General features: G+C 43.6%; 1 protein-coding gene across 1 annotated transcript in view; it reads right to left on the minus strand.

Moving 5' to 3' along the window:
* Positions 1-25,770, minus strand: part of GRK3 (G protein-coupled receptor kinase 3) — a 160,142-nt gene that overhangs the window by 92,040 nt on the left and 42,332 nt on the right. The window lies entirely within an intron of this gene.

Consider the following 25,770-nt stretch of genomic DNA (forward strand, 5'->3'; position numbering starts at 1 on the left):
TTCAACACATATGTGTTCTTCCAGCATATCAATAAAATATTCCTAGATTTATTAATAGGATCATTCATTTAGATAATGGAGAGATTTTGAGCCATGAATATTAAGAGTCCAATAGACAAAGGCACAAATGGAAATGAATGTGGCCAAAGAAAAATTCATGGAATGTTCCAAGCAATTGGCTCTTGACTCAAAAAGGAACAACGCGAACTGGGACTGGGAGAGAAATGTAAGAATGTAGGGGCGAGAAAATTCTATCAAACCCTTCCAATGGCTGGCTTGCTTTCAGCCTTTTAAAATCATTACATAATGACAGAAAAGTAAAAATTTCTGACTATGCCACCATGCTAATACTCCTCTCCAGATTGCAGTCAATTTTTTCATTTATCACAGTTCTCTGCACATCAGACAGTAAACAAACTGACAGTTAAAATAAAGAGAGATTTAAAATAATTTAAAATGAAATAGAAATATTATTCAAATAAGCCATATGACTTACATTTCCCAGGGACTTCTCTAAGAACAAATATTAAAGCTGGCATTATGGATACCGGGGTCTGAGTGTACAGCACAAATCATCTATCCACCTCTCTGGACAAAGTGGGGGTGGGGAGGTTGTGAACATGCTGAGTCTAACCATAATTTTAACAAAGAAGGAACAGAATAAGAGCCAACCAATCGATACCCATGAGTTTGCTTTGTGATAATTCTTGTGGCTATGAACTCATGATTTCAGCACTTTTCTATATGTATATTTTATTAAATCAATAAAAGTTTATTGAAAACAGAATCAGTCAGGCAGTATTTATGGCATGATACTATAATGTAAAATGAAGGGTCCTCAATGCAATTGTACTCTGCGTGGAGATCCTGATAGCTACACACAAAATGATAACACTTAGTCGTCTTGTATTAAGTGCCAAATTCACTTGGTAGAGGAGAAATGCTAAAACGTCAGTGTTACTTCCTTAGATGACAGCAACAGCATCCTCACTAAGCTCCCAGCCACCTGTCATCCTCCTTTCCGATTCATCCTTCATGCTACTCACATCAGATCTGGATCTGATCATGACACTTTCTTGCTTTAAAACTTTCCATGGGTGTTGCAGAGGATATTGGATAAGACATTCATGTTACTGTAACGCACACCACGCTCTGTCCCATACCTCTGCCGTGCAAATGCACTGCCATAGACTTGACCTGACCAGACCTGACCTACCCACCCACCAGCCAGATGTCCCTTACGACTTACAGTCCCTTGCACAGAGTTGGGAGAAAAGACATCAAAGTCATCACACTGATTTCTTAACGGCCTTGGCCCAGAGGTGACACAACCCACTTTTCTGAAAAGATGGGAGAAATTAATAACAGTGGTTGCCTTGGGGGTGATGGTAGTTCCAGCAGGTTCCAGCACCCACAGCTCCGCATGCTGTATTAACCTATCTACCGTAAATCCTGCCTCTGTATCTTCATACGGACTCCTCCCATCTCGGCACCCACCCTTTCTTCACCAATCTCCTGGCAATTCTCTGCCATCCACTTGTCTAGCCCCTTTCTCACAAGCCTCTTTTCCTGCAGGCTTGACCTGGTTAACATCTGCTACACCTTCAGGGCTTCAGGCGAGCACTACAGAGAGCAGTACACTTGGAAGGCCGCTCCTCAAGGCAGGGCAGAGCTGCCCCTTCTATGCTGCCACAGCACTGGGTTATTACCATTTTCTGAGCATGATCCGACTTTATGACAATGATTTGTTTTTATTTTATAAATGAATAACATAGTTCAAAATTGTTAAAATATATTTTAAAACTTTTCCTCTCTTTCCTGCCCTTCATCTTGCCAGTCACGTACCACCACCATCACCCCCAAGGCACCTGCTGCTATTAGTTTCTTCCGTCTTTTCTGGGAAGTGGGGTATGTCACCTCTGGGCCACGGCTGTTAAGAAATCGGTGTGACAGCTCTCTGCCAGGGACTCCAAGTCCTAAGGGACACCGGTGCCACAAGATGGAAGACCTCAGTGCATGCCTCACGGTGATCTGTAACAACCTGTGACAAATGTTACAGGCTCGTGACAACTTGTGACAAGCACTGTTACCAAATGAGAAAAAACATTGCCTGTGTACAGTCCCTGACATTCTGCGGATTCCTTGTTACAAGTGTTTGCGTTACCTTCGAATACAATATAAAAGCAAGTGCAAATATGAACTCTAATTTTCCACTGTACTCTATACACACTGTCAACATCAGCCTTTTTTCCAAAACACTATGCCTTGGAGATCTTTCTATACCAGTCAGGAGGAGCTACTTGATTCCCTTTCACAACCGCATGGCATTCCATCTCATAGCACAACATAATTTACATAACTTGCTCTCCAGTGAATATTTGGGTTGTGCCAAATATTTTGCTTTAACAAAACTGCTGCAATAAATAACCCTCTACGTCCAGTGTGTATCATGTATTCAGGTACGCTTGCAGGATGCCTTCCTCAGAGTAAAGCTTCTCAGTTAAAGGTCATGTAGACATTTTGTTATTTCAGTAGACGGGGCCACATTCGTCTCCGCTGGAGTGGTACCTATTTTAACTCCCACCAGCAATGGATAGGAGTGCCCAGTTTGAAACCTACTGCCATACCAGAAGTGTGTTCTTTAACTTTCGGCTTTTTATCGATTTGAAAGATAATAAAATAACATTTGAGAGCAACTTTGTGTTTCTCTCACTTTTGAATAACATTGAAAATCTTTTCTTAGGTTTAAGTTCTATCTGTTTCCCTGTTTTAGCGACCTGTCTGGCTCTCAATAGGCTTTGCCCATTTTTACCCTGGATGATGGGGCTTTTGCTTAGAAGTTTCTAGGGCTTTTCTGTATTGGGATTTGCAAGTCAATACTGTTGCTCAAGGAATCCTCTGGATGACCGCCTCTCAGGTACTTGGTCAGATCCATGTGAGTGATCTGTGTGTCTGTTCCTGGTTCCATGTCATTCCTGGTGTTGACAGAAATACCTCTAGCATTCTCCTGTTAAACATGACACTGGCCTTTGAAATCGACAGCCTGCATCATGTTAAGGACGGACACATCGTTTCCTAGTTCAATGAGTAGCACCTGGTTCCTCATTTGTCTCCCTGACTAGGCTGTGGGCTACAAGGGGGAAGTGGTCTGTTTTTGTTAATTTTTCTCTCTAATCCCTAGCACAATGGCTAGTACTTAATCAGCTCAATGAACGTTGGATAAATTTACTTAAAGGAAGACAGCACCGTTGCGGTAGGGAAGACCAGCACGGTTGAGGTAGGGAGGAACCGCACAGTTGCGGTAGGGAAGAGTGGCACTGTTGCGGTAGGGAAGACCGGCACGGTTGAGGTAGGGAAGACCGGCACGGTTGCGGCAGGGAGGACTGGCACGGTTGCGGCAGGGAAGACCGACACCGTTGCGGTAGGGAGGACCCGCACGGTTGCGGCAGGAAGGACCGGCACCGTTGCGGTAGGGAGGACCCGGACGGTTGCGGTAGGAAAGACCGGCACCGTTGAGGTAGGGAAGACCCGCACGGTTGCAACAGGGAGGACCCACACGGTTGCGGCAGGGAAGACCGGCACGGTTGCAACAGGGAGGACCCACACGGTTGCGGCAGGGAAGACCGGCACGGCTGCGGCAGGGAGGACCGGCACGGTTGTGGCAGGGAAGACCGGCACGGTTGCGGTATGGAAGACCGGCACGGTTGCGGCAGGGAAGACCGGCACGGTTGCGGTATGGAAGACCGGCACGGTTGCGGTAGGGAGGACCCGCACGGTTGCGGTATGGAAGACCGGCACGGTTGCGGTATGGAGGACCGGCACGGTTGAGGTAGGGAACACCGGCACGGTTGCGGTAGGGAGGACCCGCACGGTTGCGGTAGGGAAGAGCGGCACCGTTGAGGTAGGGAAGACCGGCACCATTGAGGTAGGGAAGACCAGCACCGTTGCGGTAGGGAGGACCCGCACGGTTGAGGTAGGGAGGACCCGCACGGTTGCGGTAGGGAAGCCTGGCACGGTTGAGGTAGGGAAGACCGGCACGGTTGCAGTAGGGAAGATCAGCATGGTTGGGGCACAGTCACAGATGGTTTCAGGAAGACTTTAAGTGCAAGCTAGGCTTGGAGAGATTAATGGGCTATAGAGTCAGGAGAAAGAATGAACCAGTAGTGCTCAAAGGCAGGAAATTTGGCTTGAGATAAGGAAAGAGTGTGACTTCAATTTAGGCAGAGCAAATTCCTACAGGGAAGAGGTGGAAGGTATGCTTTATTACGCCAAGGAGGCTCAGGGAAGGTTAGCCTTCAGCCACCGGGCTAAGGGATCCAGCCTCAGGAATTCCAATACTCAGTATTTATTAGTTATATAATACTCTGCTTGATGAAAGCTTCAAATGCCAAAAAGCCTGCTGGGGAATAGTTTTCAGTATAAGTGGGCAATTGTTTCATAAAAAATAAAAACTCGGCTCTTGGGCCTAGTCCTGAGGATTTTAGAGGAGAAACTGTTTCTCCCCAACACGGGAGTCCCTGAGCAAGGCTGAAGGTCGGTACTATGAATTTGTACTCCTTCTCCTTCCCCCAAGGTACTCTGCAATATGACGCTTATCTGCCATGACACCTGTCCCCAGCTGACCCTTGCATCCTCTTCCCTGTCCCTAACCTTACCCAAAATAGGTACTTGGTGTCAACACCTATATACTAATAGTGCCTGCCTACCTCCACCCCACTGAATATTTCTATTAGAATGTGAAAATGTTATCAAAAGCCTTCAAGACTCAAAAGACTAAACTTGTAACAGTGGAACACGAGGTGGTATGGGTGCCACTGCCAACCCATTGGGGGCAGAGGTTAGCCCTGACTGGGCACCAATCCTCACACCCACAGCCTGGTGCTATGCCGCCCCAACCAGCTTGTGGTTAGAGCTGCTTTTCATATTTACTATGGAATCTAATGCATATAAATTGACTACTTGCTAGAGCAATCAGATGGTTTCTGTGATTATTTTGCCCCAATTCATTTTAACTTATAGCCAACTGAATATAGTAATTTGTCAATTAAATAACAGGTATTTTTTTAAAGTCATCTGGTAAGTTGTGAATACCTCTAGTGAGAGTTCACTCTGAATGTTTTAAAGAAAGTAACACCCAGTGGCTTCACAGCCTCCCAGAAGAGGGGATATCTCCTGTGGAAATGAAGTTGGCTTGATCGGTGAACACTCCCTCCTGCTCCCAGTACAAGGGAAGGGCAGTGGACACAGCTGCTATTCCCTGATCCCTACTCCAAACAGCTGCCCAAAGGATCCCTCTACTTCCACAGATATTCATCTTATCACCCATCCCAACAGTGCACAGACATCTGCAAGTCCTACGGCAAGATGACTTGGAGACAGGTGCGTGGGCTAAGACTTCACACTAAGAGAATCATCATAGGCCAGGCGTGGTGGCTCATGCCTGTAATCCCAGCACTTTGGGAGGCCAAGGCAGGCGGATCACGAGGTCAGGAGATGGAGACCATCCTGGCTAACACGGTGAAACCTTGTCTCTACTAAAAATACAAAAAATTAGCCAGGCATGGTGGTGGGCGCCTGTAGTCCCAGTTACCCGGGAGGCTGAGACAGGAGAATGGCGTGAACCCTCGGGGGTAGAGCTTGCAGTGAGCCAAGATCGTGCCACTGCACTCCAGCCTGGGCGACAAAGCCAGACTCTGTCTCAAAAAAAAAAAAAAAAAAGAGAGAGAATCATCATCTAGTATACACTCTTTATATTAAATGCTGCAAATAACAGTTTGATACTAATGGCAGTTGAAATCATTGTGTGCGGAAACAGAAAGTCAACCAGAAAAGAAGAGTCAATTCCTCAGAATGTGTAAAATACTCGATTAGAAGCTTTAGAATTACAAAGAGAACATAGCCTCAGAGATGAGCTTTGACCTCAAGGATGAGGTGGGAAACATTAAAGAGGCACCTCACAGTATTACACTTTCCACAGTAAGCGCCCAGTGAATGCTACAGACAATAAGTAGAGCAGGAACATCAAAAGAGATAATTCATAGTCAGAAATCAGGGTTTTTGTTGTTGTTGTTGTTGTTGTTTTATGACGGAGTCTCGCTCTGTTGCCCAGGCTGGAGCTCAGTGGCCCGATCTCGGCTCACTGCAAGCTCCGCCTCCCGGGCTCATGCCATTCTCCTGCCTCGGCCTCCTGAATAGCTGGGACTACAGGCGCCCATCACCACGCCCAGTTAATTGTTTGCATTTTTAGTAGAGACGGGGTTTCACTGTGTTAGCCAGGATGGTCTCAATCTCCTGATCTCGTGATCCGCCTGCCTCGGCCTCCCGAAGTGCTGGAATTACAGGCATGAGCTACCGCACCCAGCCAGAAATCACGATTTTAAGCTAATCCCTGAATGGTGAATCTTTGTGAAGAGGACAGGAAAGAAGGTGGCCTTCCACAGAGGGAGACAGACTGTGAAAGCAGATGCAGGGTGCCAGGAGCATGATGCATGTTCACAGTGAACGCTGAAATTAAGAGATGAGGAAAAAAAGATGGAGGCAAGTTCTGGGTACCTGAGTGACAGGAACAAGCTGACCGCACCCTGCAGTGGGGGCTTAGGAAAGCTTCGGAATGCAATCAAACCGTGATAAGACTGTTTTCAGACTGCCAGATAACAGAAAAAGAGCTGGAGATTGGAAGTGCCTGATCCTAATTCTTGGCCAGAGGCTATGCTTCCCAGCAAAAATTAAAAGTTTAACAAAAGGGCTGGAGAAAGAAAAAAATCAAAATAGGATAGCCAGGAAGGAAGGTCCCGAACTGTCTGGGTCAGGGCATTAATGGCATAACTAAGGTGGCTGTGGTGGGAATGGAGGATAATGGGGCAGGAGAGACAAGGACAAGAAGGCATCAGCGAGGCTTCAGAGCTTTGGATCCTGGACAGCTTGGAGAACAGTGGTGTCATTAATGTCAATAGAAAGGGAGGAAAGGACACCAGGTGTGCATATGCATATGTGTGTATGCGTGAATACAGATGTGCAGGTTTCTTAGTTTGCATTTTTCTGGTCAGGGAGGTGATAATTAGTGAGGTATTGGATCTGTTCTGGTAGAGGCAACGGCAACACATTACACTAGAAATGATCATTCATTATGAAATGAACAACAGAACTGAAACGAGCTGGCTCACTAAGGCTGCACCAAAGCTGTGCCATCAAGTAAGTGCAGAGGTTACTTGTGGGAAGGGACAGGTGCAAACAAGGATGCAGGAGACAGAGGAGCACAAGCCAAAGGTGGGGCCTTACAAGGCGGAAATCAGGAAGGCCTGATTCCGTCGTAGCCGCTGCATCCCTCTGTCTTGTCACTTCATCTTTCTGCGCATTAGCTAGCCCCTCTCCTTCTATATTTTTGAATAACTTAAGAAAGTATGGCCGGGCGCAGTGGCCCACACCCATAATCCAGCCCTTTGGGAGGCTGAGGCAGGCAGACTGCTTTGAGCTCGGGAGTATGAGACCAGCCTGGACAACATGGAGAAACCCCGTCTCTACAAAAAATACAAAAATTAGCCACGTGTGGTGGCACACACCTGTGTTTCCAGCTACTCAGGAAGCTGAGGCTGGAGAATCACTTGAACCCGGGAGGCAAAGTTTGCAGTGAGCCGAGATCGCGCCACTGTACTCCAGCCTGGGTTACAAAATGAGACCCTGCCTCAAAAAACAAAAAGAAAAGAAAATATGCTTTATGGAATGTATTTATTCCCCTGAATTATAGAAACTATGTATACAGTTACTCCAAAACTATGGCATTGAACTTCTCCTTGAGTCTTCTCTTCCTTATTCAGTTCTGGCTCCAGAACATATCCCAGGCCACCCATTCTTGCATCTCTGATGCTTTTACTCTGACAAAAGGCAACTTTGGCGACTTCCTAAATGGGATAGGGGTCACCAGATTCTTCTTCCTGTTTCCATGTTCCCACTCTGATCCCAGCAATTCATTCTTCATAAAGAGGCTAGAATGATCTTAAAACATACATCGGGCCTGGTCAAAACCCACCAGAGCTTCCCATCACACTTAAAACCTTGGCTCCTGCGCAGTTCTCTGCCTCCCTCTTCTCTCTCATCGGGTGCTGCCCGTGTGGGCCTTCTGGTAGTTTCTGAAATGCACTGCCCTCTCTCCTGCCCCGGCTGATGACGACACTGCTCCCCATGATCCCCTGATCACATCCTCAAAGAAATGTCCCCAAACAACTAATCTAAGTAAGCGCTACTCGGTCTCCTTCAGGTCGTGGCTCTTCATGATCCCACTGCACAGCAGACGCTGGGATCTGGCTGATACCCTCATGCTGAGGGAGCTGATCCCCGCATCCCACCCAAGGTCAGTGTTCCCTGCATTCCAGCGCCTGCTGCACACCAACAAGCTGTATGGTTCTACCAACTTACTTCCTGCCAGTGCTCCTTAGTTTCCTCATCAATCAAATGAAGGGGGTAAACTCTCAAGTTTCACTTAGGCCTAACATTCTGTGGTTTCATGAATTCAAGTGGGGTCAGTTTTGATTTCATTCTCTTCTGCTGGTGATCTTACTGCTATTTTGACAAAGACAAGAGGGATTTAAAAAAAAAAAGGCAAAGGATGTCAACAGGACACAGTTGGAAAAACTGGTTATTTTACCAAGGCTTCAACTGAAACAGTGTGTTTCCCTTCAAGGAATCAAGCTTAACATGTACAGCCAATAAAAGCCCGTTGGCGAGAACTGGCCTCATACCTTGTCTATACAGTCTCTGCACAGGGTTCCTAACCCATGGTCAGTAAAGAATGTCACTTTCTAACAGGTCTGGGAGCTCCCGGTTTATCCTGGGACCTCAAGAGGAGAGGATCACCCAACTCACAGGTATTTGAGGATACAAACCCATGGCTGGGCTTTAAGGGTCTTATCTAAGATTCCTTGTGGAATAGAGTCTCATCAAAGCTAATCCAAAAGGCCCATGTAAAAATAACCATTCTTGCCACCCTTTATGCAAATAATCAGGCCAAAAGTATAAAACTAACGTTTATTCATAATTCGTTTTTACCAAACATGAGGACTGGAGAGAAAAATTTTGTTCCAAAGGTTATCATACATTTGTCATTAAATCCTAGTCTCATTAATTGTTTTTAAGCTTTCTGCCTACATTTAGACTAACCCTGCCTATTCCTGTGAATCAAGTGGTGATCTTCTGCAGCTTGAAAAAAAAAAAAAGAAAAACAGGGATGGGTAATGTAAAAATGTGAATCAATATACTAATTCTGGGCAATTATCTTGCAAATTCTGTCAGGTAACGGAAGTTACCATAACCCAGAGGTTTCTTTGTTTGGGAAAATAAAACCAAGGAACTTCACAGACCCCCACAGGGGAACTCTATATGTTGGCGAGTAAAATTTTAGATGGAAATTACCTACCACACCACACTTGTGGGAACTGCTGTCCTCACTCTACTATTTGCAATAGGGTTATATACAGTAGCACCTTCTAGCTGAAATACTGGACAGAAAGTTTCCATCGCTGTCATATTTCGCTTAATTATTATCCCTATAGCAGGGATAACATTTACTAACAAAAAGGAAGCATGAAAGTTTTACTATCACTAAGTCTGCTAGGACTTTTTATTGGGTCTAGCGATGCACTTTTAAATGAAACATGCTGCTTTTGGATTAACACCTCTAGTATAGTAAAGGAAAATCTACAGGTACTTAAAAATCAAATCAAAATTATTGACAGGCTTAGGGAAAATGCCGGCTTCAGCCCCGAGTGGCTACAATCCCTCTTTAATAAATTGCAGTCTTCTTTATGGAATTCTTTAACTCCTTTATTAATCCCTCTCTTACTTATATGTCTTGTATTGATATTTGGACACTGTATACACAACACTACAACTCAAATTGTTTCTTCTTACCTAGAAGCAATCAAACTCCAAATGGTGCTATCAACTGAACAACACATGGACATGCCATTCTTCCGAGGACCGTGATCGGCCCCAGGAGGAACCTTAGCTCTGTTCCCCACAACACCCTTTTTCCGCAGGAAGTAGCCAGAAAGAGTCGTCACCCAAAACCCTCCAACAGCAGTTAGTATGGCGACTCGACAAGGGGGAACGTTGTAGGAGTTATTAAGAAATTATTTTAGGCAGATAGGGAGGAAAAGTTTTGGGACGTTTTCCTTTTTTAAAGCATCTTGGGAAAAGTTTCTTGTAAAGCCCCTGTTCTTAGAATCAGGCTGGCAACCTTTGATATCCAAATACAGGCCATTAGAAACTAGGTCCACCCAACAGGACAATCACCGCCGCCTTCCTGCCCTTGCCCCACGTTCCTGGCAACCTGATGGCCCCCGCACATCCCCACGTGTGTAGAACATCAGGGCGCCCTGTATTTGCATATTAAAAGGCTAGAGTGGGAGGGCCAGCTTTTGCCTCGGGCTATGTGAAAGACAGGCCTGGTCAAACCAATCCCCTGAGCCCTGTGCAAAACCGACAGCACCTCCTCCAGCCTTTCTCTATATACACCTGGCTGGTCTCTGCCCCATTTGGGGTTCCCTCTCTTGGCTTTGGAGCGCCCCTCCCTCTGTCTCTGTACAGGGGAGCTTCTTCCTTCCCCCTTCCTTCTTGCCTATTAAACTCTCCGCTCCTTAAAACCACACACACACACAAAAAGATGAAGGAATGTGGGGAGCAGGAGAGAGTAAAGGAAGAGAGAAGGGGGAGAGGGAACCACTTTTTGTGGGAAATGAATCATAATGCTTTCTCCTGGCAACAAGTGGCTACCTCAGGAAGAAACCAACCACTTCATGGACGTTCCAGCACCACTTAACCTGCTGCTGCCCCTTAAGACATTTCAAAAACTTAGTTTGGTCTGGCTCAGTGGCTCATAATCCCAGCATTTTGGGAGGCTAGGATAGGAGGATCACTTGAAGCCAGGAGTTCGAAACCAACCTGGGCAACAGCCAGATCCTATCTCTACAAAAAAAAAAAAAAAAATACTAGCCAGGTATGATGGTGTGTGCCTGTAGTCCTAGCTACCCTGGACACTGAGATGGGACGATCGCGTGAGTCCAGAAGTTCGAGGCAGCAGTGAGCTATGATTTCGCCTCTAAACTCCAGCTTGGGCAACAGAGCAAGACTCTTTCTCAAAAAACAAACAAACTCCTTACTCAGCTTAGTACAGTGGTCAAAAGCTTTAGCTTGGAGTGTGGCAGACTCCAGCTCAGCCCACCACTATGTGCAAGACACCAGGCAAATCCCTTCACCTCTGAGGCTCGGCTCCTCGCCTGTAAAAGGGGGCCAAGAACGACCCGCACAGGGTCACTCTGAAGACGAAATGAGACCACATATATAGAGCACTAAGCACCAAGGGCTCAATAACTGTCATTGTCACCCCAAACTGTACGGATACAGCCTTTTCTAAAGCTTCTTAGTCTAACCTGTGCTGTTATGGGTAACCTGGATGCCAACCATCATGTTTGTGTTGCACCATGAAGTTGTAACAAAGGTGCTATCTGTCTAGGATTTTACAGGGTGTCTCAGTTTCAAATATTTATCAGATTTTCCCACCAAGAGCCAAATACTTTATTTCAAAAATGAAATTATGCTTCAAGGGCATAATACAACAATAAGGACCAGACTTAATCTCTCAACATGAACAACCGGGAAGCTGGACAGAAAAGTTCCATAAAATAACTGTTTTCAGACATGGAAAGGGCTGCGGTCTTTCAGAGAAGGAAAATAAACCAGGAGGATCCCAGGATGGGCTGGCTCTTGGCCTAGAGGTACCTTAGTATAGCGGTCAACTGCACTGAACTGCAGCGCTAGGAGGGGGACCCAAGCAGACCATGGTGGTCTTGCTGAGGTGAAGGCATCAAGAGTTCAGGGATGCTGAGGTTCCTGGAAACACCAAAAAAAAATGTAAAAAATGAAATGAACAGGTACAGCTAATAAGCCAGTGTGGCAACAACCTAACATACCAAAGTATATTCAATTCAAAAGACAACAGGAAAAGGAAGAAAAAGAACAAACAGAAAACAGGAGGATGGGAGACTTAAGTCCAACTGTTTTGATAACTAATTGCAAATGATCTAAAAATTATAATGAAATAACAGAGATTGTTAGTCTGGGTTTAAAAAACAGTCTCAAGCAGAGTCTGCCTGTAACAAACACATTTTAAATAGAGACACTTTGAAATTAAAGAATGGAGAAGAGATGTACCATGCAAACACTAACATCAAGAAAGCTGGAGGGACTAAATCAATATTAGACAATGTGGATGCCAGAGCAATATATTGCCAGGATAAAAGACATTTCACTGTGATAAGTGAGTCAATTCCTCAAAAAGACATCACAAGCGTAAAGTCTGTGCACCTATCAGAGAGGATCCAGCAATTCCTCTCCCAGGTATTCACCAAAGAGAAATGACGGTGTATGTTCACAAGGCTTGTGCAGAAATGCCTGTGGCAGCTTTATTCATACTTGCCCCACACTGGAAATAATTCCAGTGTCCACAGACAAGTGAACTGTGTTAAGTGCACAGAAAATAATAATATTCAGCAATAAAAAGAAACAAAATCCTGGCTGGACATGTTGGCTCACGCCTGTAATCCCAGCACTTTGGGAGGCCGAGGCGGGCGGATCACCTGAGGTCAGGAGTTCAAGACCAGCCTGGCCAACAAGGCGAAACCTTGTCTCCACTAAAAATACAAAAATAAGCCAGGCGTGGTGGCGGGTGCCTGTAGTTCCAGCTACTCGGGAGGCTGAGGTACAAGAATCGCATGAACCCGGGAGGCAGAAGTTGTAGTAAGCCGAGATTGCGCCATTGCACTCCAGCCTGGGCAACAAAGCGAGACTCCGTCTCAAAAAAGAAGAAAAAAATCCTGATACGGGAGACGCAGTATGGAAGAATCTCAAGAATATTATGCTGAGCAACGTAAACCAGACACAAAAGAACATGTACTGTTTAATCCACTTATATGAAGTTCTAGAAAAGCTGAATGTGATCTATTGTGACTGAAAGCAGATCAGTGGCTGCCCAGGGCTGGGGTAAGTTGAACTCAAAGGGTAAGACTATACTTTTTGAAGTTATGGAAATGCATATTATAGAAATGCGTATTATATATCCATTAAATTGTTTTAAAAAGTAAGAGTACAAGTACAGAGCACATTTATTAGTAAACAAGAAAAAGTAAATAACACTGGATTCTTATATTTAGTACCTCATGAATAGGAAATCAGGTATATTCTGAAAATAAACTAAAAGGCAACAATGAAAGAAAGGGCCAAAATCACTGTTCCCAGCAAGCTATTCCACGTCAAGTTCTTTTCTGTCACCAATTCTGAACTCAATTGCTGGCTGAAAAGTAGAAGCCAAAAACAACTAATTTCAATCTTCTTAAATAGACATAAATTTTAAGATAAGGAAATGAATTCCTAAAGAGCAAACTCCAAAGGCTGACAATGATTTAAACTAAAAAATATATATATTTCTTTGGAAAGTAAGTGCATCATACAAGGTAAGAATATTTGCTTCTTTAAAAAGTTGTCCTAGTTTCTCTTTTTGTGTTCCAATGTTATAAACAGACTCTCTGGGGGCCTAGAAGGACTCTCTCTGTCCCAGCTGGGATTTCACTCCTGACTCACAACCGTAAGAATCTTCTCTGTTCATCTAGCAAAAAGCTATCAGCCTCAGGACAAAGCTCTTAGCTTAATGCTGACCTCAAAGCCCCAGCTAGAATGCAGAGGAGGTATGACAATACTCCAGCAAACGGCCCACTGTGCAAATCAAGTTACTTTAATGCCAAGAGGCATAAACATCATCGCCCTACAGTCTCAACCTCTTATCTGAACCTCTCCTTTATCTTTAGACCTGAGGACACAGTGTCCCCAGCAAACCACTTCTCCCCGCAACCCTTTTTTGTACTGCAATATAATTTCTTACAAATCCATGACTTCTCTCTACTTCCATGGCTACCCCAATGGTCCAAAGGCCAGCATCGTCTCTCATAGCCTCTAGCTTTCTAAGAGGCCTCTGAAACGGTTTGGATGTGTAGCCATGCCCAAATCCCATGCTGAATTATAATCCCCAATGTTGAAGGAGGGGCCTGGTGGAAGGTGACTGGGTCATGGGGACGGATTTTCTCCTTGCTGTTCTCGAGAGTGAGTTCTCAAAATATCTGATGGTTTAACAGTGTGTGGCACCTCGCCTTTCTCTCTCTCTCTCTCTCTCCGCCCCCCGCCCTCCCCTTCCTCCCTCCCTCTGTCTCTCCTGCCTTCATGTGAAGAAGGTGCTTGCATCCCCTTTGCCTTCCGCCATGACTGTAAGTTTCCTGAGGCCTCCCAGTCACGCTTCCTGTTAGGCCTGTGGAAATGTGAGTCAATTAAACCTCTTTTCTTCATAAGTTACTCAGTCTCAAGCAGTTGTTTACAGCAGCATGAGACAGGACTAACACAGCCTCCCTCGCCCATGCCTCCCCAACAGCCAGACTGATCCAGGAGCACTTGAGTCAGATTATGCCATCCCAACTCTCAAACTTCCCCATGTCCCACCTCATTCTGAGTAAGAGCAGAAAACCTCACAAGGGCCTCAAGGGCCTGGCCACTCTCCACCCCCACCCCCACTCCCACTGTACTTCCTGCCCTGCAGCCCCCTGGCCTTGTTGTGCCTCAACCGGGAGGTTCCAGCCCTGCCCTGCTGAACACTTCACCTGGGTACTCTCCCCCCAGATAAATCCACAGGGGCTCGGCACCTCCTCTCCCAGAGGACTTTGCTCAATTGTCCTTTATGAACGGCACCTTCTTAAAATGCCCTGTTTAAAGCCGCCACATGCACCAGCGCTCCCTGCCTCTCTTCACAGCTCTTCTACCCTCCTTGAGATTTACCCCCTTGTGGGCAGTATGTATTTGTGGATCTTTCTCCCCCAAGAAGGAGGAGTTAGCTCCAAATGGGTGTGGATTTCTGCTTTTGCTCACTAAGGGATTCCCCAGTGCTTAGGAGAAACGTATGGCACATAATTAAATTTCTTAAACGAACAACTGAATGTTTAGCAACAAGTTTCAAACAAAGCTTAACCATCACCTCCATAGCACATCTCTATATTTCTTGGTTTTAACTTTGACTAGAAGTAGAAATACTAAAATAAATCAAAGACAAGGTGTAAAACCGTCAGAAAAGCTATCTCCAAAAAAGGCTAAAACCAGAAGATATTATGACAATGCACCACCACCTTGAATTTCAAAACCAATTGAGGGCTCTTAAAATCCTAAAACAGCCCCACCGTCCCCCACTGTCAGTTCAAAAAGTTTACAGAGAACTTTTCCAGTAGAGGTGATGCTTCATAGGTCCTTGGCATTCTCTAGCAATATAGATTAAGATCCCACATTTGCTAATATTGCTGGAGCATATAATTTTTTTTTTCCTAAAATACATCGACCCTGGCAGAGACAGAGCTACAAAGTTGAGTTTAGCTGCAGAGGCTGGCTGATCAGCAAGGCTTACCTCTTGGCTAAGACAGTAGTGTCTCCACATTTGCCTTAGGATTTAAATTCGTGCCTCAGGAAAATGACCAGTAGGCTCTTCTGGGAATCTCAGGGGCTCCCTGGCGATAGTAAACACACTTAACAACTGTTCAATACTGGAATGCCAGAGGTCTGTGCGCTTCCACACATACTTTGCTACCCATCTTTTGCAGGGTGAGCTGGTTAGGGATGGGAGCCTTCTATCTCAGTCTTCTCTATGTGCCGTTTTGTTTAATGAGACATTCCCAGTGAAGGACTCAAACATATTTGACTGAATGTCCCCTTCAGCAAAGCACATAAAGTAGACCAGCTACAGAGAGATCTTTGTGCACAGCTGCCAAATCCTGGATTTTGGTATCGTTATATAGGAAATAAAAATTATACAGTTGATATGTCTTTTTTTTTTTTAAAGAACTTCATATGCATGCTAATTTCCACACTAAATTTTGCAGGTGATAGGCAGAAAAAGCAGATGACTTCCAACTCTGGCTCTGCCACTTGGGAGTTGTGCAAACTTGATCATATTATTTTACCACCACATAAAATACTCACTGAAGTGTCTAGTACACAGGTAGCATCACTGTCTTAAACTAATAGTAAACCCAATTATAGACTAATAGTATTCCAATCACACAATCAGAAGAGCTCAGGGAAAATTAAGCAGTAAAAATTTAACAGAAGAAAATCTTTGCGAATTTGTTAGGCAAAAAGCTCTTAAATATGACACTAAAGGATGACACTAAAGGCTGGGCTTTGGTGGCTCACGCCTGTAATCCTAGCACTTTGGGAGGCTAAGGCCGGTGGATTGCCAGTGGATAGCCGAGCCCAGTGGCTCACACCTGTAATCCCAGCACTTTGGGAGGCTGAGGTGGGTGGATCTCTTGAGCGTAGGAGTCCAAAATCAGCCTGGGCAACATGGCAAATCCTTGTCTGTACAAAAAATACAAAAATTAGCCAGGCATGTTGGCATGTGCCTGTGGCCTGTAGTCCTAGCTACTCGGGAGGCTGAGGTAGGAGGACTGCTTGAGCCCAGGAGGTTGAGGCTGCAGTGAGCTGAGATTGCACCACTGCATTCCAGCCTGGGCCACAGAACGAGACCCGTCTCAAAAAATAAATAAATAACATTTAAAAAAAAAAAAGATAATATATTTGCTAGCTGGCAAATCAGCGATCCTCCAGTTTCCAGTGATTAGTAGATGTTAAAGGATTGTGCTTTTCCAGTAAAATGCAGCTTTTCTGAATTGTTTTTGGGTGGGGCGATGATAATTATGGCTGGTCTTTGAACTTGAATGATAATTTTATGAAGGAAAACCAGCCCTACTAAGCTGGGTTTAAAAAAAAAAAAAAAAAAAAGATAACCAAATTTTCCCATAGAACTGGTTTAGCCTTTTTCTCCTCTTTTTATCCTTTTTAACCCAAAACGCTCAGATGTCCCAAATGTTCAGAGCCACAGAGGCTGCACTGTGGGGGCATGTGGCAGCTCCCAGCCTGGGCAGAATCCAGCACCAGGAGCTGATGCCCAGACTTGTTTAGTCCAACACAGATAATGAAGTCAGCTGAAAAGACCGCCCTGCCAGTAGGTTTGTAAGTAATAGCTTTTCCTCTCCCCTAGTGTCTTTCCTCTCTGGGCAGCATTTTTATTAGGAAACCTAAGTTGAAACTGCGCAGAGGCTGTGACCCTAAGTCACCCAGGCTCCCCTTACTGCTTGCACCCCGTCACTTCACTGCCTCTTCAACAGAAAATCCAATTAGCTGTGCTTAGTCCAGTGTTGGTCTGTGCTGTTTGAAAGTTTACACGCCTCTTTAACTCCTTCCCTCACAAAAAGTCTCCACAAAGGCATGGATAATGGATGCAGAATTGAATAGGGCCCCAGGTTTTTCTCCTCTGAGGCTGTGGTTGCTCTGGTTAGAAAAATCTTATAGATAAGGCAGGGTGGGAACTGACTGTGTCACTGTCAATCAGGGGATCTGTCAGGGAGGCCCTTCACTGTGACAGAAACAAACACTTCCAAACAAAGGTAGGAACACAGAGGAAAACAAAGTTGAAGTTGGTTCCCAGGATAACATTTCCCTGTCTACAACCTTATGCAAGAGGGCTCTACTTGCTAAAATTTAACCTTAACCATTGAATCCAAAGCTGCTGACTTATACATGTTTTCAGCTTTTAACCATCTATGTGTTGTATTTTAGATAATTAAACATGTCAAGCAATAATTTTACAAATTATGAAATCGATTGGCAACTTTATTCATTGAAACTGACAAAAAAACCAAGTGATCCTAAAATGTTTTATGTTTTTTAGTATTTGGGGTTTTTTTGTAATTACCAAATTTTTAAAATAAGCATCTATGGTATATCTACATCCATCTTCATTATGATAGAGACTGCTCAGAATTTTTGTGTGTGTGTGTGAAAAAAGGACTTTTAAAGGTAGTAGCTTCTGTTTTTATCAATGCATTATTTTTTATAATGAAACACACACCTTTGCTTTCAAAGCCCACAGCAAGTACATTTCTTATGCCTTGGCCCTAAATGTCAAATATAATTTATGTATTCTTTCTAGATAAATGTTCTTTGAAACCATGCTAAATATGTTTGAGATCAACTTAAAAAACATTTAAGAAATTAAAGTGAAAAGTAAAAATTGAAAGGAAATAAAAGACACCAAACTGGAAACAAAGTAGTAAAACTCTTTTTATTCAGATAGGATTCCATACATAAAAAATCCTCAGGAATACACATACCCACACACACACGCACACACACACACACATGCAAACATATCTTACTAGAACTGATAAACCAGTTCAGAAAGATCACTGGATACAAGATCACTACAAAAAAACTCCTTCTATCTCCATGTACTAGCAAAGAACAACCAAAATTAAAATAAAGAAAACAATTCCATTCACAACAGCATCAAAAAGATTAAAATACTTGGGAATAAATTTAATGAGAAATAAAAAATCGGATATCCACATGCAAAAAAGATATATTTAGACCTTGCCTTACACCATAGACAAAAATTTACTCAAAATCAACCACAGACCGAAATATAAGAGCTACAACAATAAAACTACTAGAAGAAAACCTTTGCGAATTTGTTAGGCAAAAAGCTCTTAAATATGACACTAAAGGCCGGGCTCAGTGGCTCACACCTGTAATCCCAGCACTTTGGGAGACCAAGGCGGGTGGATTTCCTGAGCTCAGGAGTTCATGACCAGCCTGGGTCACACTGTGAAACCCCATCTCTACTAAAATACAAAAAATTAGCTGGGCGTGGTGGCATGCACCTGTAATCCCAGCAACTCTGGAAGCTGAGACAGAAGAATCGCTCGAACCTGGGAGGCGGAGGTTTCAGTGAGCCCAGATTGCACCACTGCCCTCCCGCCTGGGTGACAGAGCGAGACTCCATCTCAAAAAAAAAAAAAAAAAGACACTAAAGTATGAGTCATAAAAGAAAAAATGTATAAATTGGACTTCAAAATTAAAACCTGTGCTTCAAAAGTCACCATTAGGAAAATGAAAGAGACTGGATTCCAGCCACCAACCAGAAGAAAACATTTGTAAATCATACATAAACAACAAATAACATAAATAAAGAGAATCCAACTTTCAGGATGGGTAAAAGATTTAAATAGACATTTTACTAAAGAAAATATACAAATAACTAATTAGCACAAACATGTTTAATATCATTAGCTATTGAAGAAATACAAATCAAGACCACAATAAGATACCACTTCCTATCCATTCAGATGGATATAAAAAAGACTGATGACAACAAGTATTGACGAGGATATAGTAAACCTGGAATGCTCATAAATTGACAGTGGGAATGTAAAACAGTACAGGCACTTTGAAAAGCAATTTGGTAATTTCTTAAAAAGTTAAACACAAATTTGCCATACAACCCAGCAATTCCACTTCTTGGTAAAGACTCAAGAGAAATGAAAATATATGTCCATAAAATACTTGTACACAAATGTTTATAGTAGCATTGCTCTATAAGCAAAAAGTGGCAATAACTGCTCCATAAACAGGCAAAAAGTGGAAATAATCCAAATGCCTATCAACTGCTGAATGAAGAAAGTGTGCTCTGTAGGCCGGGCACCATGGCTCACGCCTGTAATCCCAGCACTTTGAGAGGCCGAGGTGAGATCGCTTGAGGTCCAGGAGTTCGAGACCAGCCTGGGCAACATAGTGAGATCTCGTCTCTACTAAAAATACAAAAATTAGCTGGGTGTGGTGGCATGCACCTGTAATCCCAGCTACTCAGGAGGCTGAGGCACAAGAATCATTTGAACCCAGGAGGCAGAGGTTGCAGTGAGCAGAGATCGAGCTACTGTACTCCAGCTTGGGTAGCAGAGCAAGGCTCTGTCTCAAAACAAAACAAAACAAAACAAAAAACGTGTGCTCTGTCTATAATATGGAATGCTATTTTGCAACAAAAAAGGAATGAAGTACAGATACACACGACATGGATTAACTTAACCTTATGCTAAGTTAAAGAAGCCGGATGCAAGAGACTACAGACTTCATACCGTATAATTCCATTTTTATGAAATGTCTAACAAAAGGCAGATAGAGAGAGACAGACAGATGAGTGTTTGGGGCTGAGGCTGGGAGCAGAGTAACGACAAATGGGCAGGAGGGATCTTTTGGAGGCATGGAAATGTTTTTAAATTGTATTGTGGTGATGGGTGCACAACTGTAGAAATTTACCAAAATCATCACATAATACATTTATAATGGGTAAATGGCATATAGTAGTTTTGCATTCTGAGGGTTGTTTTTTGAGACAGAGTCTTGCTGTATTGCCAAAGCTGGAGAGCATTGGTGCAACCACGACTCACTAAGGCCTTGAAATCCAAGTCTTAAGAAATCCTCCCACCTCAGCCTCCTGAGTAGCTTGGACTACAGGCCTGCACCACCACACCCAGCTAATTTTATTTTTAAATTTCTATAGAGACGGGGTCTCACTGTGTTGTCCCCAGGCTGGTCTCAAACTTCCGGCCTCAAGTGATCGTCCTGCCTCAGCCTTCCAAAGTGTTGGGATTACAACCACACCCGGACAAGTCATTTTTTAAAAAGTAAAAATTGCAGGGCCAGGCAAGGTGGCTCACACCTGTAATCTCAGCACTTTGGGAGGCCAAGGTGGGTGAATCACAAGGTCAGGAGTTTGAGACTAGCCAGGCCAACGTGGTGAAATCCCATCTCTACTTAAAAAAAAAAATAGAAAAATTAGCCAGGCATGGTGGCATGTGCCTGTAATCACAGCTACTTGGGAGGCTGAGGCAGGAGAGTTGCTTGAACCGGGGAGGCGGAGGTTGCAGTGAGCTGAAATCGCGCCACTGCACTCCAGCCTGGGTGACAGAGCAAGACTCTGTCTCCCAAAGGAAAAAAAAGTAAAAATTGCAAGTTTTTGTGTCTATATATCAGACACCAAATTATTTCACACAAATTGAAAAAGATTACTATTTAAACTGGGGACTGAGCTCTGAAGTCAGTATTATAAAAGGAAATGCCTTTAATGGCAGTATGTGATATAATATTACATTAATCACCATGTTCTTTATACATGAGAATGACATTTACATACACCATGTATTAAGTATTGATTTGGGGGCTGGGCGCATTGGCTCAAGCCTGTAAGTCACAAAAGAATCTTAACTATAACTGATAGAATGATTTTCCTGTCTATTCAATAACCAGTATCCCCTTAAAACCAAAGATACTGCGTCAATATCTAAATGTGTAAGTTTTACTGGCAGCAAGTTAGGGATCAACTTAACTAATATTTATTAAGATATAATTTCTTTATAAGGATAAGGATATAAAAGTAACTGTCACGTAATCCCTTTATTCTGAATAATGGCAATTAAAAACAATGAATGGAGATTTCGCCTGCTGTATTAGTTTTCTCACGTTATGCCACAAATCACCACAAACTTAGTGACTTAAAAACAACACCCACGTATCATCTCACAGTTCTGTAGGTCAGAAGCATGGATGGGTTCCACTGGGCTCTCTGCTTAGGGTCTCACCAGGACAAATTCAAGGTGTCGGTCAGCCTGGGTTCTTGTTTACAGGCTCTGAGTAGGAATCTGCCTCCAAACCCATTCCAGTTACGGATGGAATTCTGTGCTTTGCGGTTGTGGGATGGAGGTGACTGTTTCCTCGCTGCTGCCAGCCAGGGCCACTCTCAGCTTCTAGGGAGCACCCACACGCCCTCCACCTGCAAAGCCAGCAACAGTGTGTGGAATCTTTCCTGAGCTTCGTATCTTTCTGACTTCCTCCTTTCTGTTGGCCTGAGGAAACGCTGCTTCTAAAGGGCACACGTGAGTAGATTAAGGTCACTCGGACAATCATCTTAATTCCACCTGCAGAATCTCTTTCAGCCATGTTATGCATGGGGGAAATACCACGAGGCAAGGGTCATGGGGTTGCACCGACACACCTGCCTTTCTAATTAAACTATATTTAAAGGCAACTAAATATCCTCTCACTGAGGAATCAAAGTAATCAATGCAGAAGGAATCATGTATTTAGAAAACTCACCATTTTGTAAGTCCCTAATAAACTCCACTGTTTGTTTTTAATTGCCAGTATTCAGAAGAAAGGGGTTAAGTGCCAGCTACTTTTATCCTCATGCTTATATAGAAATTACATGTCTTAATGAACATTAGTTAAGTTGGTCCCTAACAAAATAACTGATTGAGACAATGATTGTCAATGAGAAACTGACACCGACCGCATCTGAGCCCACTTTAGAGACCTGACTACAGAGACCCTAAGTGGCATGTGCCTCCTGCTGCGACGTACACAGCACCACCTATAAAGCGCTCCTGCCAAAAAGCAGCTGAGGCTAAACCTCATTAAGCTGTTAGAGCGAACTCTCGATTTATAGGACATGTAGGAAACACAAGTATAATTTAAATGATACCATTAAAGGCCAGGCATGGTGGCTCACGCTTATAATCCCAGCACTTTGGGAGGCCGAGGCGGGCAGATCACTTGAGGCCAGGCGTTTGAGACCAGCCTGGCCAAAATAGCGAAACCCTGTCTCTACTGGGGAGAAAAAAAAAAAAAATTAGCTGGGTGTGGTGGTGCACGCCTGTAATCCCAGCCACTCAGGAGGCTGAGGCACAAGAACTGCTTGAACCTGGGAGGTGGCAGTTGGAGTGAGCAGAGATTGTGCCACTGCACTCCAGCCTGAGTGACAGAGCAAGACTCTGTCCCCAAAAAATAAATACATAAATAATTTTTAAATGACACCATTAAGAAGCAGACAGAAAAGCCCAGAACACGGAACATTCTACAACACATAGGACCCAGTTTCTTTGGTAAGTTAATTACCTGTACATGTGCTGGCAGGGGCAATGTTTGGGGAACTGTCTAGATTACAAGAAATATTATCACCAATTACAATACAAGAACAGTATTTGAATCCTGATTCAAACCAAAAGTTAAAAACAAACAAACATTTTTAAGTCAATCAGAGAAATCTGACAATAAACTCAGTATTAGAGTACACTAAGAATCATGATAAATTTCATGTTTGGGATAAAGGTATTGCGGCTGTATAAGAAAGCATGCGTATTTTTTAGGGCTGCATATAGGACAAAATGCTGTGACTGCTTTGTTAATTCAGTAACCGCAAAAAAAGACGGGATGGGAAAACAAAGTATAGCAAGATGGTGAAATATATCAAATCTAGGTGATGTAAATATATATACACACACACACACACATACATATACATACATATGGGGTTAATTATTCTAGTCTACTTTCTGTATGTTGAAAATTTTTAACATAAACAATTAGCTTCTATTCACTGAGCATCTGCTGATAGCCAATTGTCGTGTTAAGGGCTTCATGGACACCGCTAGCTAAACCCTCTCAACAGCCTCATGGACCAGAACTATTATTATCCCTACTTTTATAGATAAAAAGTAATGAAATAACAGGCACTTCAGGGTGTAGCCAAACAATCTGCCAGTTCGGCAATGCCTCAGAGGCCAAGTAAATTAAAGACTTCTATGGTTTTCATTTTGAAAACCATTTTTACCAACTGCCCACAGCACACATTGGAGGGCAGTCCCCAAGCCCTATGGAGATCCTATGTGTCAGGGAGCTTGGGAGGTAAGCAAAGAGGGAAAAGGAGCAGATGGGTAGGCAGGTAAGAGGGTGAAACAGAACAAGAGGACCAGAAAGCAGTGAGGGGAGAGGGACGGAAAGATGGCGAGGGGAAAGAGTAAGGCAGGAACGCACGGAGTCAGTGCTGGAAGGCGCGAATGGAACCTGGAAAAGGAAGACCTGGAGTGTCAGACACATTTACTCCCACCATGGCCCACCTTCCACTCTCCCCCATCCCTGAGACCAGGCAGAGAAATTGAGACCAGTCTCAATCCCTGAGACTACTACAGAGAAAAATGGGGAGCAGGCCAACACCACCACACAGCTCTGTCAAAACGTAATTACAGATGGCGGTGTGCGCTCTCCCTAAGCCTCCATCAAACTTGGCTTCTCCTGACCACATCCAAGCTCACGAATTGAAGGCAAGAGAAGAAAGTATTTATTTAAACAATGTTTAACAACTTCAGATAAGATTCAGAGCCCATCAGCGCCCGGTGAGGCTGCTCTCAGGGAACGCTCTGTGCAGCTGAGATACTGGGCCACACTAACGCCAATGGGTGCTCAGGTCAGAGCCTCCCGGTGCCAGGGTCTGGTAAGGTTTTAATCCAAGCAACGGGAAATACATGTTTTGGGGGCTGTATGTATGTTTAGGGGGATTGTAGACAGGAAAGGAGCCACAGTAGGGAGAGAGAAGAACAGAAAACAAAAAGAAGAATCCTCGATGCATTTCAGAAACTGGAATGAGAGCTGAAGGGAAAGCAGACTGAAGTTCTGATCCGTGCTACCACCAGAACGAACCTTGAAAGCATTATGCTGAAGAAACCCAGTGCGAAAGGCCACACAGTGTGTGATTCCCTTCATGTGGCGCGGCCAACACAAGCAAATCCATGGAGGCAGAAACTCAATTCGTGGTTGCCAGGAGCTGAGGGAGGGTAGAAGGCAGAAGGACTGCTAATGGGTACAAGTTCTTTTGGGGGTGATAAAAACATTCTAAAATTAGGCAGTGCAGATGGTTGTATGACGGTGAATACACAAAAAGTCACTCAACTGTTTACTTTCAATGTGGCGATTGTATGCTATGTGAAATATACCTCAATAAATCCACAAAAAGAAATTAAAAAATTTTTAACTAGCAAATAAAGAGATAATTCCTTTTTCCCTCCGCTCCCGGAGATACAGAGTTTCTCTCTTGTTATCACCAGCTTTATTTTGTTTTTTAGTACAAAATCAGAAGCAAAGGAGAACATCTGTGTAGCTTATAGTAACCACACACCATGAAAATAATGAGAAGCCATGAGAACTAACAAAATGAAAGCCAAACTCTTTTAACTTATCTGTTCCCCAACCAGCTCCTGAGGAGCAGGATGAAATATCTCTATATGGCAAAGACCAATCGCTTTCCACACACAGTGCTCAGGCACAGACAGACCACACGTCATCTACTTCTCCAAACCACTCTGTCCACCTTCCCCATTGTACTTCATGGGTGATCAAAGAAGCTGTATCTACCAAAGACCACCTTCACAGACAGGTTAATTTTTGTAAACCAGATAAAGTGGTTTACCAAAATCCAAAGATTTCTGCACCAGCTTCTACTCGTAATTATTTTATTATTTACTGGTTACTATTTTATTATCGGAATAAAGAAGAAGGAGAACTGGGAATTAGAACAAGTCACGCCACCTCCCTGTGTCTACATCTCCTCATCAGCAAACAAAAGGGCAAGCCCAGAATTATCTCGAAGGATACACAGTCTTAAAGGGATCTATCAGTCTATGTCTGTTAATCATGGAAACAGAGCACAAATTGAGTTCTAGGGAAGTTTAATTTCTTGGAATTTTCATAAAGTAATTTCCTCCAGTCATAAAATAATTTTACAGCTATTACAAACAGCTCCCCAGCAAACCACCTCAGTAACCATATGAGGCAGGCAAGACGCAAAGAAAAGAAAGGAATATCCTATTTTCTTACATTCAGCAATGCTGTTTTCATGTAAAAATCCTAGAAATACCCATCTCCTAAGAGCTTATTAATAGACTATGCTACTAGGAATATAAGTCATTATTAAATACCTTATTAATTACATGAAATTTCCTTTATTCCCAGCTGCAGCTATAGAGGATA

Source organism: Theropithecus gelada, chromosome 10 (assembly GCF_003255815.1).
Source record: "Theropithecus gelada isolate Dixy chromosome 10, Tgel_1.0, whole genome shotgun sequence".
Classification (NCBI taxonomy): domain Eukaryota; kingdom Metazoa; phylum Chordata; class Mammalia; order Primates; family Cercopithecidae; genus Theropithecus; species Theropithecus gelada.